Consider the following 13,825-nt stretch of genomic DNA (forward strand, 5'->3'; position numbering starts at 1 on the left):
GTATAGACTGTATAGACATTAATTTTTCAAGGTCCAGACTAAAGTTTAAAAGAAAGATCTCTCTCTCTCTCTCTCTCTCTCTCTCTCTCTCTCTCTCTCTCTCTCTCTGTGTGTGTGTGTGTGTGTGTGTGTGTGTGTGTGTGCGCGCACGTGCGCCTGTGGAGGCCAGAAAGGACATTATATTCACTGGAGTTTGAGTTCTAGGCATATTTGAGCTTGGCAGCACTGACTGCTGATACTGGAAACTGAATATCTGTCTTTGAGGGGGGCAGTGGCCTGGTGGCACATACCTTTAAACCCAGTATCCTAGAGGCAGAATATCTCTGAATTTGAGGCCAGCCTGGTCTACAAACTGAGTTCCAGGACAGCCAGGCAGAGAGACCATGCCTTGAACTCTTCCCCATCCCCATTGTTCAGCAAGCCTAACTGCTGAGCCATTTTTCAAAGTCCTATTTTTTGTTGTTTTGTTATATTTTGTTTTTGTAAGAAATGATACTGCTTTGTATCTGAAAATGAAATATTACTCTTTAATATTCCTGCTTCAGTCTTATCAGTATTTGGATTATAACAGTGTACAGGTATGTCCATCTTTTTGTTTGATCCATTAGGCTTTTGTTTGTTTGACTGTTTTTGAGACAGGGTTTCATTGTAGATCAGAATGACCAGGAACTCCATATGTGGCTTAGGCTGGCCTCCAGAATGGAATGCTAAGAGAGAGCAGAGTCACTTTGTCATTTTTTTCTGGCAGTTTTGATAGCTGAGCCATGTCTTGTGAACATGCTCTGTACCACCAAACTATATATCCAACCCTGTCAATTTTTGTTTTATATTTATTTTGCTATCAGCAGACTTTGAGTATGTGTGTGATCTATAATGACAGCATCCATGAATTTATTTGGGTCAGAAACTACCTTAAATATTTGTTCAAAATTCCTAAGAATCTAACAATGATGGGACCAAAAATTAGATGTCCTGGTGCTTAAGTACAAAACACATTAGAAGTCAGGGTTAAAGCTATTGTTACATTTTTTTCTTAAGAATTTAATTTTCAAGTATGTTTGTATGTGGGTATGGTCATGTGAGTTCAGTTGCTTGTGGAGGCCAGAGTTATTAGACCCTCCTAGAATTGGTGTTACAAGAAGTTCTGAGCCACCTGATGTGAGTGTTGGGAATTAAGTTTAAGTCCTCTGCAAGAACAGTATGTATTCTTGATAACAGGCATTTCTCCAGCCCTCTTCTTTTTTAAATTCAGAAATTACAGATTGCTGACTTCTGATACAACAATACATGAAAACTGGTAACCTTTTATTCAACTCAGGTCATTCTTACTGGATATTTTACATTATATTGATTTAAATTCATTGCTTTGGATTCAGATTAGAGATCTGTTCTCATTTTTTGTTTTTTAAATGAGAAAACATTAAAATATATTTTTTTCTCCTTAAAAAAAGCAATCTACATTTGTGGAGACAATAATGGACAATCGAAAGCACTTAGTCTATAACTTTGGTGGTGAAGAAGTAGCAGATGATGATTTTCCGGAATGTTCAACACACTCTATTCCTACAGGTACAATTTATCTAGTTCTGAATATTGATGATATCCCATAGTTCAATTTATTTTTGTGTCTTGGGGAAGGGGGCTGGTAAGAGGACAATTTATAGGATTTGGGTCTCTCCTCCCCTATGTGTGTCTCAGATATGAGTCATGTTGATTTTAAGCTTGGAAGTAAGCTCTACTACCTTACTTCCTAAGTCATCTTACCTACTTGGTTTATTTGTTTTTTTTATATATAGTTGCTTGAAATAGAATAAAAGGTTAATATTTCTATGAACTTTGTGTACTCTTATTTGTTCTTCATAAGCCTATATCAAAGTTCTAGAAAAACATATGGTACCTTGCCTTCACAGGTTCCACACATCAATAAATTGTAAATAACTTACAGTGGTATTACCTCAGAAAGACTTAAAAAGCTGCTCTTATAAAACAGACATAGTTTATGATTTTTCTTCATCTAACTTTCAGAATAATATTGCATTTATGTTTTTGCTTTAAAATACAGTGTTGGAAAATGTCTGAAAGAACTACAAATAAAATTGGTGTTTCATTTAAAAGAACAAAAATAGCATATTTAATTTCAATTGTTTTCATTTTTCTTGTTCAATGCAGCAAGAAGCCTAGTATTTAGTAATACTGAGAAGGCTTTGGTTCGTCCAAGAAGGACTGGTAGAGGTCCAAGGTAATGTATTAATTTTTGCCTGCTTAAAAATTATTTTAATAACTGTAATCTCAGCACTGGGGAGGTGGAGACAGGATGGTAAGATGTTCATTGATATTCTCATCTATATAGCTAGCTCACAATCTTGGACTGAATTCCCATGTAAAGAAAAAAAACACACAAAAAAGGAAAAGTTAATTCCTTTTTATCTAACAAGTATTATATATGTTATTTTACATGTTATGAAACCAAGCATTTTATATTATAAACATTCAGTTTAAAGGTTTGGCTTTGTTAGTGGTAGGTATCAAACCTAGTGCTTTGAATATTGGGGCTGATGCTTGCAAATTCAACTCCCAGCTTTAACTTTTTAAATGTAATTTCTTTACAGAAATGAAGTAAAGAATAGGATGAAAAACATTGGAGGTACATTTTTTGATGTATATGTATCTAGAGAAAGTTGTTTAAAACTTTACAGTGTTAATGTACTATAGGATTACTAATTTGTGCTTTATTCTCAGTGATAAGACTTTATCTAATATTTTTGACTTAGCATTGGATATTAGTTAACTTTTTTCCTTGATAGGAAAAGTGAAACGTAATTTTGGGTATGTATGACTTAAAAGAAATTATAGAAAGTAAAATGGATGAGAAAAATTATAAAAAATAGTTCTTTGGATTAACAGATTCATACATAAACATCTTTATGTGCATCAATGCTTCATTTATTTTCTATGAATACTCCTGAATTCTTTTCTCCCTCCCAGCTTCTTTTTCTTTATCTTTTAACATGGTGGCTTTATTGTAACAGGCCCCTAGAACTTTGCAGACTCCCAGTCCTTAATAGGCCCCAGACCGTAGCACAACTATTGCTGTGATGAAAATCATGACAAAAGCAACATGGGAGGTAATAGGTTTATTTCTGCACCAAAGTTCATCACTGAAGGAAGTCAGAACAGGAACTCAAATAGGGAAGAAACTTGGAGACAGAAGCTGATGGGAGAGCTATGGAAGAACGAGTGCTGCTTACTGGCTTGCTCCTCATGGCTTTCTCAGCCTGCTCTCATAGAACCCAGGAGCATGTGGCAAGGGATGTCACATTCACACACACACACACACACACACACACACACACACACACACACACACACAGGCTTGCTCCTCATGGCTTCAGCCTGCTCTCATCCAGAATCCAGGCACATGTGCTAAGGGATGTCACATTGACTGACACACACACACACACACACACACACACACACACACACACGGGGGGGGGGGAGAGGGAGAGAGACAGACGGAGACAGACAGACAGACAGACTGATAGATAGAAATAGATCTGGGCCTTCTATCACTAATTAAGAAAATGCCTTATAGGCTTGCCTACAGTCCCATCTTATAGAGGCATTTCCTTATTTGGGGATGGCTATCTTCTCAGATGAGTTTATGTCAAGTTGATTTAAAAAAAAAAACCAACAACAACTACAAAAAACTAGCCAGCCCACCTGTCAAAACAGCAACAACAGTAAAGTCAATGATTCCAGAGTGTGATTGGTGAAGTCTCAGAGTGAAAATTTCATACATGTACTAACGTTGCTTCTTTGCTCCTGTAGTCCCATTACTGCCTGAAATGCCAACCAGGCATGAAAGGTTAAGAAATGTAAGGCTCAGGGCTGCATGATCTGAACAATTCCCCTTCCACCCCCTAGCCTGCAATAAAGACTTTCTATTCAGCTTTAAGAGTATCTATGTGGTGGTCTCTGGTGAGATCACCTTGAAACACTACATAGACCTGGCTCAGGCTGGCCTCTAACTCAAAGGCATATACCTGCCTCTGCCTGTACCAGATTCTTTTATGATGTATATATTTAGCACACTGAGTGCAATTAGTCCCTCCCCATATCATTTTAACAATAAATTATGTATCAAAAATGAACACAATTCTACTGGTCAGTGGGAGATCTTTAATCATATAAAAAATTTCAATTATCAATTTTTTGAGCTTTGTAAGAGATAATAATCATTCATTTGATTTCTTATGTAGTAACCTTTATGTTTTGAGATTATGTTATGTCATTTCTCTTTCTTCCTTCAAACCCTCCAATATATGCAACCCCTGTTTTATTTCAAAGCCATGGTCTTTTTCTTTTAAATCTTGTATGTTTTTTTTTAATTGTTATGACAAAGAAACACCTTATCTAGTTTAGGAGACAATATTCTTTAAAATCAGCTAACATTTCTTCCTTCTCAGGATAATTTATACTGTCAAGTCTTTTTGGAGTATTTCTCAGCTGGGTTGTATCAGAGTAATTGTTTTGAAAATTTATTATAGATGCTGAAAAGATAAAATATTTATATAATAAAGTTTCATCATAGGTATTGACAGTTGATTATGGTAGAAAGGTATATCTTTGGCAAACATTATTTGAAGTATTAAAATTTTTATGAACTGTAAAAATGTCCTATAAAAGCTTCACAAAATTATTTAAAATATTCTTAATAATTAGTATACTAAGATTTTTTCCCATCTTTTGCCTTTGCTTACAGTTGTAAAAGGTGCATTTCAAATTATCAGTGCTGTATTATGGATAAATTATCACTTTATTGTTATTCTTTTTAAATGCTTATCTTCAATCTTGTTTAAAAAATTCAACTTTTGAGACAGGGTCTCACTGTGCAACCTTAGTTTGTCTGCAATTCACTGTGTAGCTATCCATGAACTCAAAAAAAAAAATCTGCCTGCATCTGCCTCCCAAGAGTGGGTATAAAAGGTGTGTGACAACCACATCCAGCCTGGATTCTGGCTGTTTAATAGAGTGTGTTGTTTCTGTTGCTCATTTTTTTTCATATAATTAGTTACAAAAACATTGCAGTCAAGCACCCTTCCAATCGAAGAGTATTCTGTAAACTAAAAAAAATGTCCTTTCTTACCATTTTTCCTTGGGAAATAATTAAAGGGTTTTTTTTTTGTCCTGTTATTTTGTTTATTAGATTTTTTTAAATGATCTCCAAATTTAAAAGGACTATCTTCATTAGGAACATCAGAATTATAGTAATGTTAGGTAGCTCTCATTCACAATGCTTAGGAACAGAGATGTTTCATATACTTAGAATTTTATTTAACTTTGGAATATTTCTATGAACATTATTGGTTGAGTATATGTAGTCTAAAAATTAAAAATCTTGAGTGCTATAAAATATTACATGCATTCGGCATTTTCTCGATGCTACTTTTTAGTTGCAATTTTTAATGTTTAATTGTTTTTTATTATTACTTTCATATTTTTACAGTCTGGTTGTTGTCCCCTTCCCGGTTAGCCCTCCCACAGTTAGTTCCTCATCCCATTCCTCCTCCTTCAAGTTTTCAAGAGAATGTTCCCCCTCCCCCCACCAGGCCTCTTCACTCCCTGGGGCCTCAAGTCTCTCAAGAGTTAGGTGAATCTTCTCCCACTAATGCCAGACCAGGCAGTACTCTGCTACATATGTCTGGGGCCTCATACCAGCTGGTGTATGCTGCCTGGTTGGTGGTTCAGTGTCAGAAATCTCAGGGGTCTGGGTTAGGTGAGACTACTGGTATACCTTTGATGTTGTTCAATGGCTTTTATCTTTATCTGTGTTTATTTGCATATGTGGGAAGTGTTGTTTTCTTCAACATTAAATTTTAATGAATATTTTTTCAATGTAGCTCACCTTAACAATGCTGTTCTTGAAAAGAAAAAGAGAATGGAGTCATATATTAAAGATGTTGTCAAAGACTGTGACAGGCATATCAAACAACATTGGAAAGTTCATCAAGATGAAGTGTAAGACATAATTTCTTTATAGCTATATTTGTATGATTTCAAGAGTATCCATTGATGCTAATTACTCCATTAAGTAGAGTCTACTGGAAATTTTTGGCTCTGTTTTTCTCCATGTTGATAGTTGTAATAGCTTTCTGGACTGAAATATGTTCTGGGAAGCCTGTGAATATCACTGTTTTCTCCTTTTAAATAATAATTGAGAATTGCCATTTTTAAAAAAATCATTTATGTTCATTCTGGAAGTACAGTAAAAGGTAGATGTCATAGAAGCTATTAATTTTTATAGATATGTTTGACAAGGTAAAAAGTCAGTTTCATATTATAAACAGTTTATGTATTTTATGAGATTTAATCATTCTCTTGTAATCTTGGCTGCTTTAATTAGATAAAAAAAACTTAGGTGAAATATTCTATTTGGAACTCATGTAGTGTTGATACTAGCGCATGTATTCAGGAGAAAAAATGAAACAAAACTGCTTGGAGATTAAATGATGTTTTCTAAAATTCATACATTATGTATATGATATTGCATATATACATACAAATATATACACATATACAGCTAGATGATCAAGTGTCCTTATTATTTAATAAGACATGCATGAGAGAGCAGATTTTAGTTAGGAACAATACTTCTGGAATCAATATAAATCTAAATTACTTTTTGATTTCCCATAAGAATATTTACTTTGCTATTATGTCCTTTTATAGTGCATAATATGGGAATTAAAATTTTCTTTGTATATTCTCTTCATCTTGATATGTAATATGACATTCATTATTATGTTTTACAGGCGGGATTTTAAAATTGAATATACTGAGCAGATTATAACTCTGTTTCAGCAGTGGGATTCTGATATGAAGAAAGTTGGGGACCTTGAAGATAACCTAACTGTTGGTATCACAATTGGTATTATACTTAATGCATTATAACTAAGTCTCAAGAAAAAATAGAGAAACTAAGCTTGCATAAGTCAAAGAGAAATGAGTCAGGTTTTGTGATCTGTTATTAGTTTTGTGTTCTGTTCCTGGTGAGCAATAAAGCACAGTAACATAGACATATTCAGTGTTCATAAAAGCCGTTTGATTTTTAATATTAGTTAAGATTCTTGTAATTTCAAGCTACAGAAACTTGTAAAAGAATAAATGAAAGATTACTGGTTTGTATAAAAGAAATTTTAGATAGGATTGTTTCAGACATAGTTGAATGGTGTGAGGGATGTATTATGTAGTATTATCTGAACTGTTTCTGGTTCTTAGTGAACTTACTAAATGCCATATGGTAAATCTTCCATTTTAGACTTAACTACAAATTTATTAGCTTTAGTGAACTGAGACAGTCTTTCTCAATAGCCCTGACATAATATTCCTGTGAGGGAATATCACTGAACTAGTTTGATCATCTTCCTATTCCTGGACCCATCATGGTCATCAGAATATGGTTTACATTGCTTTTTCCTCTCATCTTCATGCTCCTCTCCTTTTTTTCCTCTCCCTTGCCTCACACCCCCTTTCCTTCTTTTTCGCTCCTCCCCTTTCTCCTTCTGACTTCTTGTAACCAGGGCAGCTTTGCAAGTCAGGTAAGCACACTTTTGCAAAGCTACCTTACCAGTTTACAACACCATTTAGCCTCAACCGTCAAAAACATGTTACTTATCTATTCCCATAAAAACCAACCCCATGCATTGATTTTATGGCATTAACTGCACTTTCCATTCGTTTCTTTTCACCGTTTTGTTTTTAGAAAACCATTTTCATATTATGAGACCTCATATTATGAGGTCTTGATTATATCAAAACAGTTGTGGGGTTGGATGGCCAATACCAGTTACAAAATATTCCGTCTGAAACACTTGTGACATTCAGTGGAGCAGTTGAGTAAGCTACTAGTGTGTGAGGATGGAGTTGAGGAGAAAGCTGTTTGTTAAGGATACAGAGTTGAGAATTGTTAATTTTAGGTGGTTTTTAAACCTTGAAGATCAGATTAAACCATCAAGAGATTACTGAAGCTGTAAATGAGAAGTGTAAGGGCAGATAGATCCCCAAGGTCCTTTAGTCCATTGATTCTCGAGGGTGAGAGTGAGCCAGTAAAAGACTGAGAACAAATTATCTATTAGGTAGAAGTTAAAGTCCTCCCAAGTACAGGAAGCCTTCTAAAAAAGATATGCAATATGCTACTTGCAGGTGCAGGTAAAATAAGGTAGATTGACAATATATAGTTCATCACTGGTGTCCTGAATTTGCATGATTAGACTGGAAAAATGAGCAGAAACTTCATAGAAATAAATATAAGACATGAGAGGAAAAGCTATGCTAGGCCAAGGAATAATATAATAGTTGCTGTTGTTTGTTTTAAGAAAAAGACGTGTTTAAAAAGAGGAAAACAAAGACACCTGCTGAGTTTTTAAGAATGGAGTATGTGAAGAGACTAAACTTAGTCAGAAAGAAGGGTAGGTAACACAGCTTTCAAACTAGAAGGGCAAAGACATGGCATACAGCCATAGGTAGGTGGCAGATGCAATGATGAGACACTGAAACATCACTTGAACACATGTGTACATGTACATGTACATGTGTACATTTCTGTGTACTCCGTGTGAAAATGCTACCATCAGGTAGATTAGGTAGAGCTGAGGTACTGAGCAAGGTTTCTATGCAAAGGGGTAATTTCAATAACTGGTTATGGAACTTAAGGTTAGAAAGAGAAAGCTGAAGATAATGAGTAGGGACAACAGTGAAAACAAGGTAAAGTTAATGGAGTTTTGGTTGTGAAGGATCGCTGAGCCATAGTACTAAGAGTAAGCTACAGTAGAAAGTATGTATGAGCACATAATGTGTGGAGAGAGTATTTCTATAATGATTATAGCATAGACTCTGGAAGCATAATGTTTTTGGATCTGATTCAAATTTTAGTAATAGATAGCTCAGGAACGGCAGACAATCAATGTACTATTGTATGTCACTCTCCTCATCTTGGAGACTGAATGATGAGCATCTGTGTACTGTAGTTGCTTGAAGTATTAAACGAGTTTGTACAGAATTAATCTCCATAGTAAGGTTCAAAACAACATCTGCCATAGAGTTAATAACACATATTTTCCATTACCAGTACAATAGAGAAGTATGTTATCACCAGGGGCCAAATCTCGAGGAAAAGGATTTAAATGAGTGGATAAAGTGGGTTAGAGGGCAAAGTCCTTGGTGGACAATAGGTTAAGGAGATGAAAGGACACTGTTATTGAAAACTATCTGTGTAGAAGTTATGAGAAAAGTTATATCTTGAATATGAAGAATTCCTGCTCATTGGCATAAGTTGTATGCATGTCATACCAACTACTAAAAATATTGAGGCAGGAAGATCAAGAGTTCCTCCTATTATTCTGTGCAATGCAGATTATGTTTTTAAAAATTCCTATTGCAGGACTTTGAAGATGTTTTTTCCTGGTTAATGGCAACAACAAAAATTGCCTAAACTAAGTGATGAAAAATATCAAAACAAAATGCTGATGGCATTTATTATAAAAAACAATTCATTTTAAGGAATCCTTTTATGATTAACTTATAATTGTGTTTTTCTGAATTGGATATTTTAGTCCTTGTTGAGTTGTAGACTATATCTAGCATGAGTGCAGTTCAGAACTGCATCAAGAGCAACAAACTTCATATTTACTTGTTATTTCATAACTCTCCATTTATATTTGTAGAATTCCTTTTATCAGCAACAGAAGACTTTTCAACAAATTAGATCTCGGCAGAGCCACAGCCTGAAAGCACTTACACAGGCAAATGAAAAATTCCTAAAGGTATGTTGTATATTGTAATACAATGCATTCTCTTCATACATTTCAACACTTTAACTATTTCCTATTCTGAATTAATTGATTGTGACTGAAGTAATCAAATTGGCAGATCTCTTCACTATTTGGGCAAGGAATTATTCAAAAACAGGAAACATTGAGCCTTTCTATCAGAAATGTGCATACACATCCAAAGTGTAGTATAGTAACATCATTTTAACATAAATATTTGAACTTGAATGCCTAGTATCTGTTGAATAAGGAAGTGCTTACTTGAGATTGTCCACTTCTTTTGTTTCTAAATGTATTATAGAGATATTTTCTGGCATAATAGCTTTTAGAATTACTACAATGGCCAGAATGATATTATAATCTTAAAAGTGAGTCTAGAACAAAAACAGTGAGGGCTAAAATTTGTAGATTCAAGGGCTGTAGAGGTGACTCAGCAGTTAAGATTGTTGGCTGCTCTGTCAGAGAACTGGAATTTGCTTCCCAGGACACACATCAAGGGGCTCACGATTCCAGCTGCAGGAGATGGGACACCCTCTGCTGGCCTTCGTCAACACCCATATGCACATGTGTATGCACATAGACATGCCTATATAAATAAATGATAAAATCTTTTTAAATGTTGCACATTTATAGGATTACCTGTATGTGCATATTAGTAAGTCAAGGTCCCAACAGTAGTTTTGAGACACTTTCAAAAACTATTAATTTCTAGAAATATCAAAGAGCAGGTCTGCAGTCCAATTGGAGAGTTTTGGTTACTGCCAAGGTGTTCATGACACTGCTGCAACTTTAAAGTCATTATGCTGTGTTAGCAATTCGTATTCACTGTAGCTGAATGGGACTATTGGTTGCCTCCCTCTTTTGGAAGCTTTTCTGCCAACATGAAAGCTAGTTCCCAGAGGAGGCTTTCAGGTCAGATCCTGTTGCGGCCCAAGCTGCCCCACAGTTGAGGGCCATAAATATTGAGATCTGCACTACCCCTCTTTTGGGGACAAAATGTCTCTGACTGTTCTGTCAGTGTTGGAACCCGTACTGCCAAAGCCTTGGGGGCTAAGTTGATAGAGCCTGCATTGCCCCAAGCTGCTCCTCTCTGCGGGTCGGGGTTCAGCATGAGAGTGAGGACAGATGCGAGGAATGGGACAAGACAGAGTGTGATTCAATCCCATTTATTCTTCAGTTTCTTCTTCTCCAAGTCCCAAGTCTTGAGTTCCTAATTCCTAGTCTCTAGTGCCTCCAAGTTCCAAGCTTCTTTCCAGGCTCCCTTCCAAGTGCCTAATACCTAATAATCATTCTTCCTCAATGCCTAATTCCTACTCCAAGTTGTACTGTAAGTTGTACTCTCTAACCTAATCCCTAGTTCCAAGTTGTACTGTCAAGTGCCTAAGAATCTGTTTCTCTGTTACTCCAAATTGTTCTGAACTCTCCTGTCTGCCTCTCTCCTTTTATATGTCTCACTTCTAAGCCATGCCTCTAAGTCATGCCTTTAATCATGCCCTTACATCTTGTCTCTAAATCTGATCTCTAAGTCACACCCTTAAGTCACACACCTTTAAGTCTCACACACCCAAGGGAAAATCCTGAGTATCTAAAACAAGATGTTATCAGAGTGTGCTCAGCTGTTGTAGGCTGATGTAATCAAGTCTCTTGCCAGGGTATATGGCTCAAGATGCTTGCAAGGATGATAGCCGCCTTCTGTCAGCTCCCCACAAGATCCAGCTTGAGTCCTCTCAGTCCTATGTCCAAAGTTCACAGAAGAGTACTTTAGCATAAAATCAATTTAAATATTCAGCAGAGAGTTGATTCCATATGTCTGCCAAGTAAGCTTTCTAAGCTGTTTCTTTCTCTTCTGTAAATCTGATCTACAACTCTCTATTCTATGAAATCCCTTCCATCTACTGTATCTGCTCTCTACAGAATTGCTCTATACTAATCCAGCAGGCTATGTACTTCTATTCTTTAGTTATATTTCTTCTCTAGAATATTTTTAATTCCTTTATTTTGAAGCATTATTGTCTTACCAATCTAGTTGGAATCACCCCATTTTCTACATTATAGCTAAAAATAGGTTTATTCCATTCTAGTTATGGAGTGTTGGAATTATTTGTTTACATTTTTTACATGGAAAGGGGTTGTTGACCTGTGCTAATTTTTAAAGTCTCTCTACACGTAACAGCACACCTTAAATACTAGGCAAAAAGCAACATCTTAGTTAAATTCACTTAATTGTTCGGTGGATATGGTAGCACAGGCAAATGATACAGTTGTGGGGAGCCTTGAGAATGAAAGACGGGAAGTTGCAGACTAGCTTGGGCTACACAGCATGATCCTGTAATAAAAGCAGAAGTACCAAAATGTAGTTTTTGTTTTATATACTTGAAAACAATCTCATAATACAGAGCATTTAATTATTTTTATTCATGCTGTTAGTCATAATAAATAAACTATAACCTGATATTTGAGAAGTTTATCAGAAATTTTCAAAATGGTCACATTTACTGATTAAACTTTTGGGTTTTCTAGTGTTTCTAATTCTACATACTTTTGTCCTTCCTCTCTGTTTAGAGGTATGGTCTTAACGTGGCTCAGGCTGGCCTCTGTCTGCCTATATACCTGAGAACAGCCATGAAGCCCTAATCCTTCTGTCTTCACTGCTCTAGTGCTAAGATTACAAGCACGTCCCACTACTTGGTTTATGCTGCCCTAAGGATCAAATCTAGGACTCATTCATGCTAGGCAGACACAGTACCAACTAACATAAATCTCAGTCCCCACCCTGCTTTTCAGACTGAATCTTAGCATGTTGTCTAAGTTAGTGTCCAGTTCTTTATGTTTCCAACTGTGCTTCAGGGTGATGGGGAGCTGCAAGTTTTTTTTTTACTCTATCAACCTTAACCTCTCATTAATTTATTAATTCACGCAAAGTGTACTATTTTAACAATGCTGTAATTACCTTTGATTCACTTGTTCACACATGTAATACACATACATATATATTCTTTATGGTGTGAATTTAGGTGTTTATATAGTACAGTTGTTTTATGAAGATGGAATTGATAGAAGATGTTATTTGAATATGAGAAGATTCTTAATTTTGGAAATTAATTTTTAAATTTAGAGCCTGTGGTGAAAAGCTGTTTTGTAATTAAACCATTCTTTTGTGCCTTAGGGTATGGAGAACTTGGAGAAGGACAAGAACAGTGTACTTTCTAGTGTACAATGTGAGTTAAAAAGCAAATGGTTTTCCTGCAAAGCAAAATTACAGATGGTTAAATACAGATTTATAACAACACGGAATAGAAGATGTACCCAAATACTTAGTTTTCCTTAAATACAAATGTTATTCTGATGAGTCTTGAGAAAATCTTGAACCTGAGTTGATGTAATTCTTGTTACCCTCAGACACATGTCTTTATAATTTGACTGTATTTTATACTACCTTTAATCATTAACTGTTTAAAATGTGGCACCTCTATTCCTGTTGAGTTCTAAATAAACAGCTGTTGACCTGCAGTAGTGAATTCTTCTTACAATGTTAATTAACTTTTATGAGTAAAGTATAGGTTTGGAGGCATGGCATGATAGCAGGTGCCTCTAATCCCAGGACTTGAGGGGCAGAGGCTAGTTAGTGGATCTCTGATTTCATGGTCCACCTTGTCTATAGAGCAGCAGTAGCCCAAGACTATTGGGAACACAGATACTTACATGAGGATTCACAGTGGTAAGTTCCAGGACATACAAGGCTATACAGTGAAAATTTGTCTCGAAAAAAAAATTAGGTTTTGGCTTTAGAATAAATACATTTCTTATCAATAACAAGGCACAAAAGATGAGGCAGTGGGGGTCTGAGCATCTCCTAAGCCCACCTCAAAGGTCAAATCCTCCCTGGGGAAACTGCACTAAGTTAGACTTATGGAACATGAATGAGGCATTACTGACAGAAATGCTGGTGACCCCCAAAGAAGCCACACTAGAAAGTCTTCACCTAGTATAGATAATGG

General features: G+C 35.7%; 1 pseudogene; it reads left to right on the top strand.

Moving 5' to 3' along the window:
• Positions 1-1,475: 1,475 nt before the first annotated feature.
• LOC117701438 (synaptonemal complex protein 3-like) lies at positions 1,476-13,097 on the top strand (annotated as a pseudogene).
• The last annotated feature ends 728 nt before the right edge of the window (positions 13,098-13,825 follow it).

Source organism: Arvicanthis niloticus, unplaced genomic scaffold (assembly GCF_011762505.2).
Source record: "Arvicanthis niloticus isolate mArvNil1 unplaced genomic scaffold, mArvNil1.pat.X pat_scaffold_1071_arrow_ctg1, whole genome shotgun sequence".
Lineage (NCBI taxonomy): Eukaryota > Metazoa > Chordata > Mammalia > Rodentia > Muridae > Arvicanthis > Arvicanthis niloticus.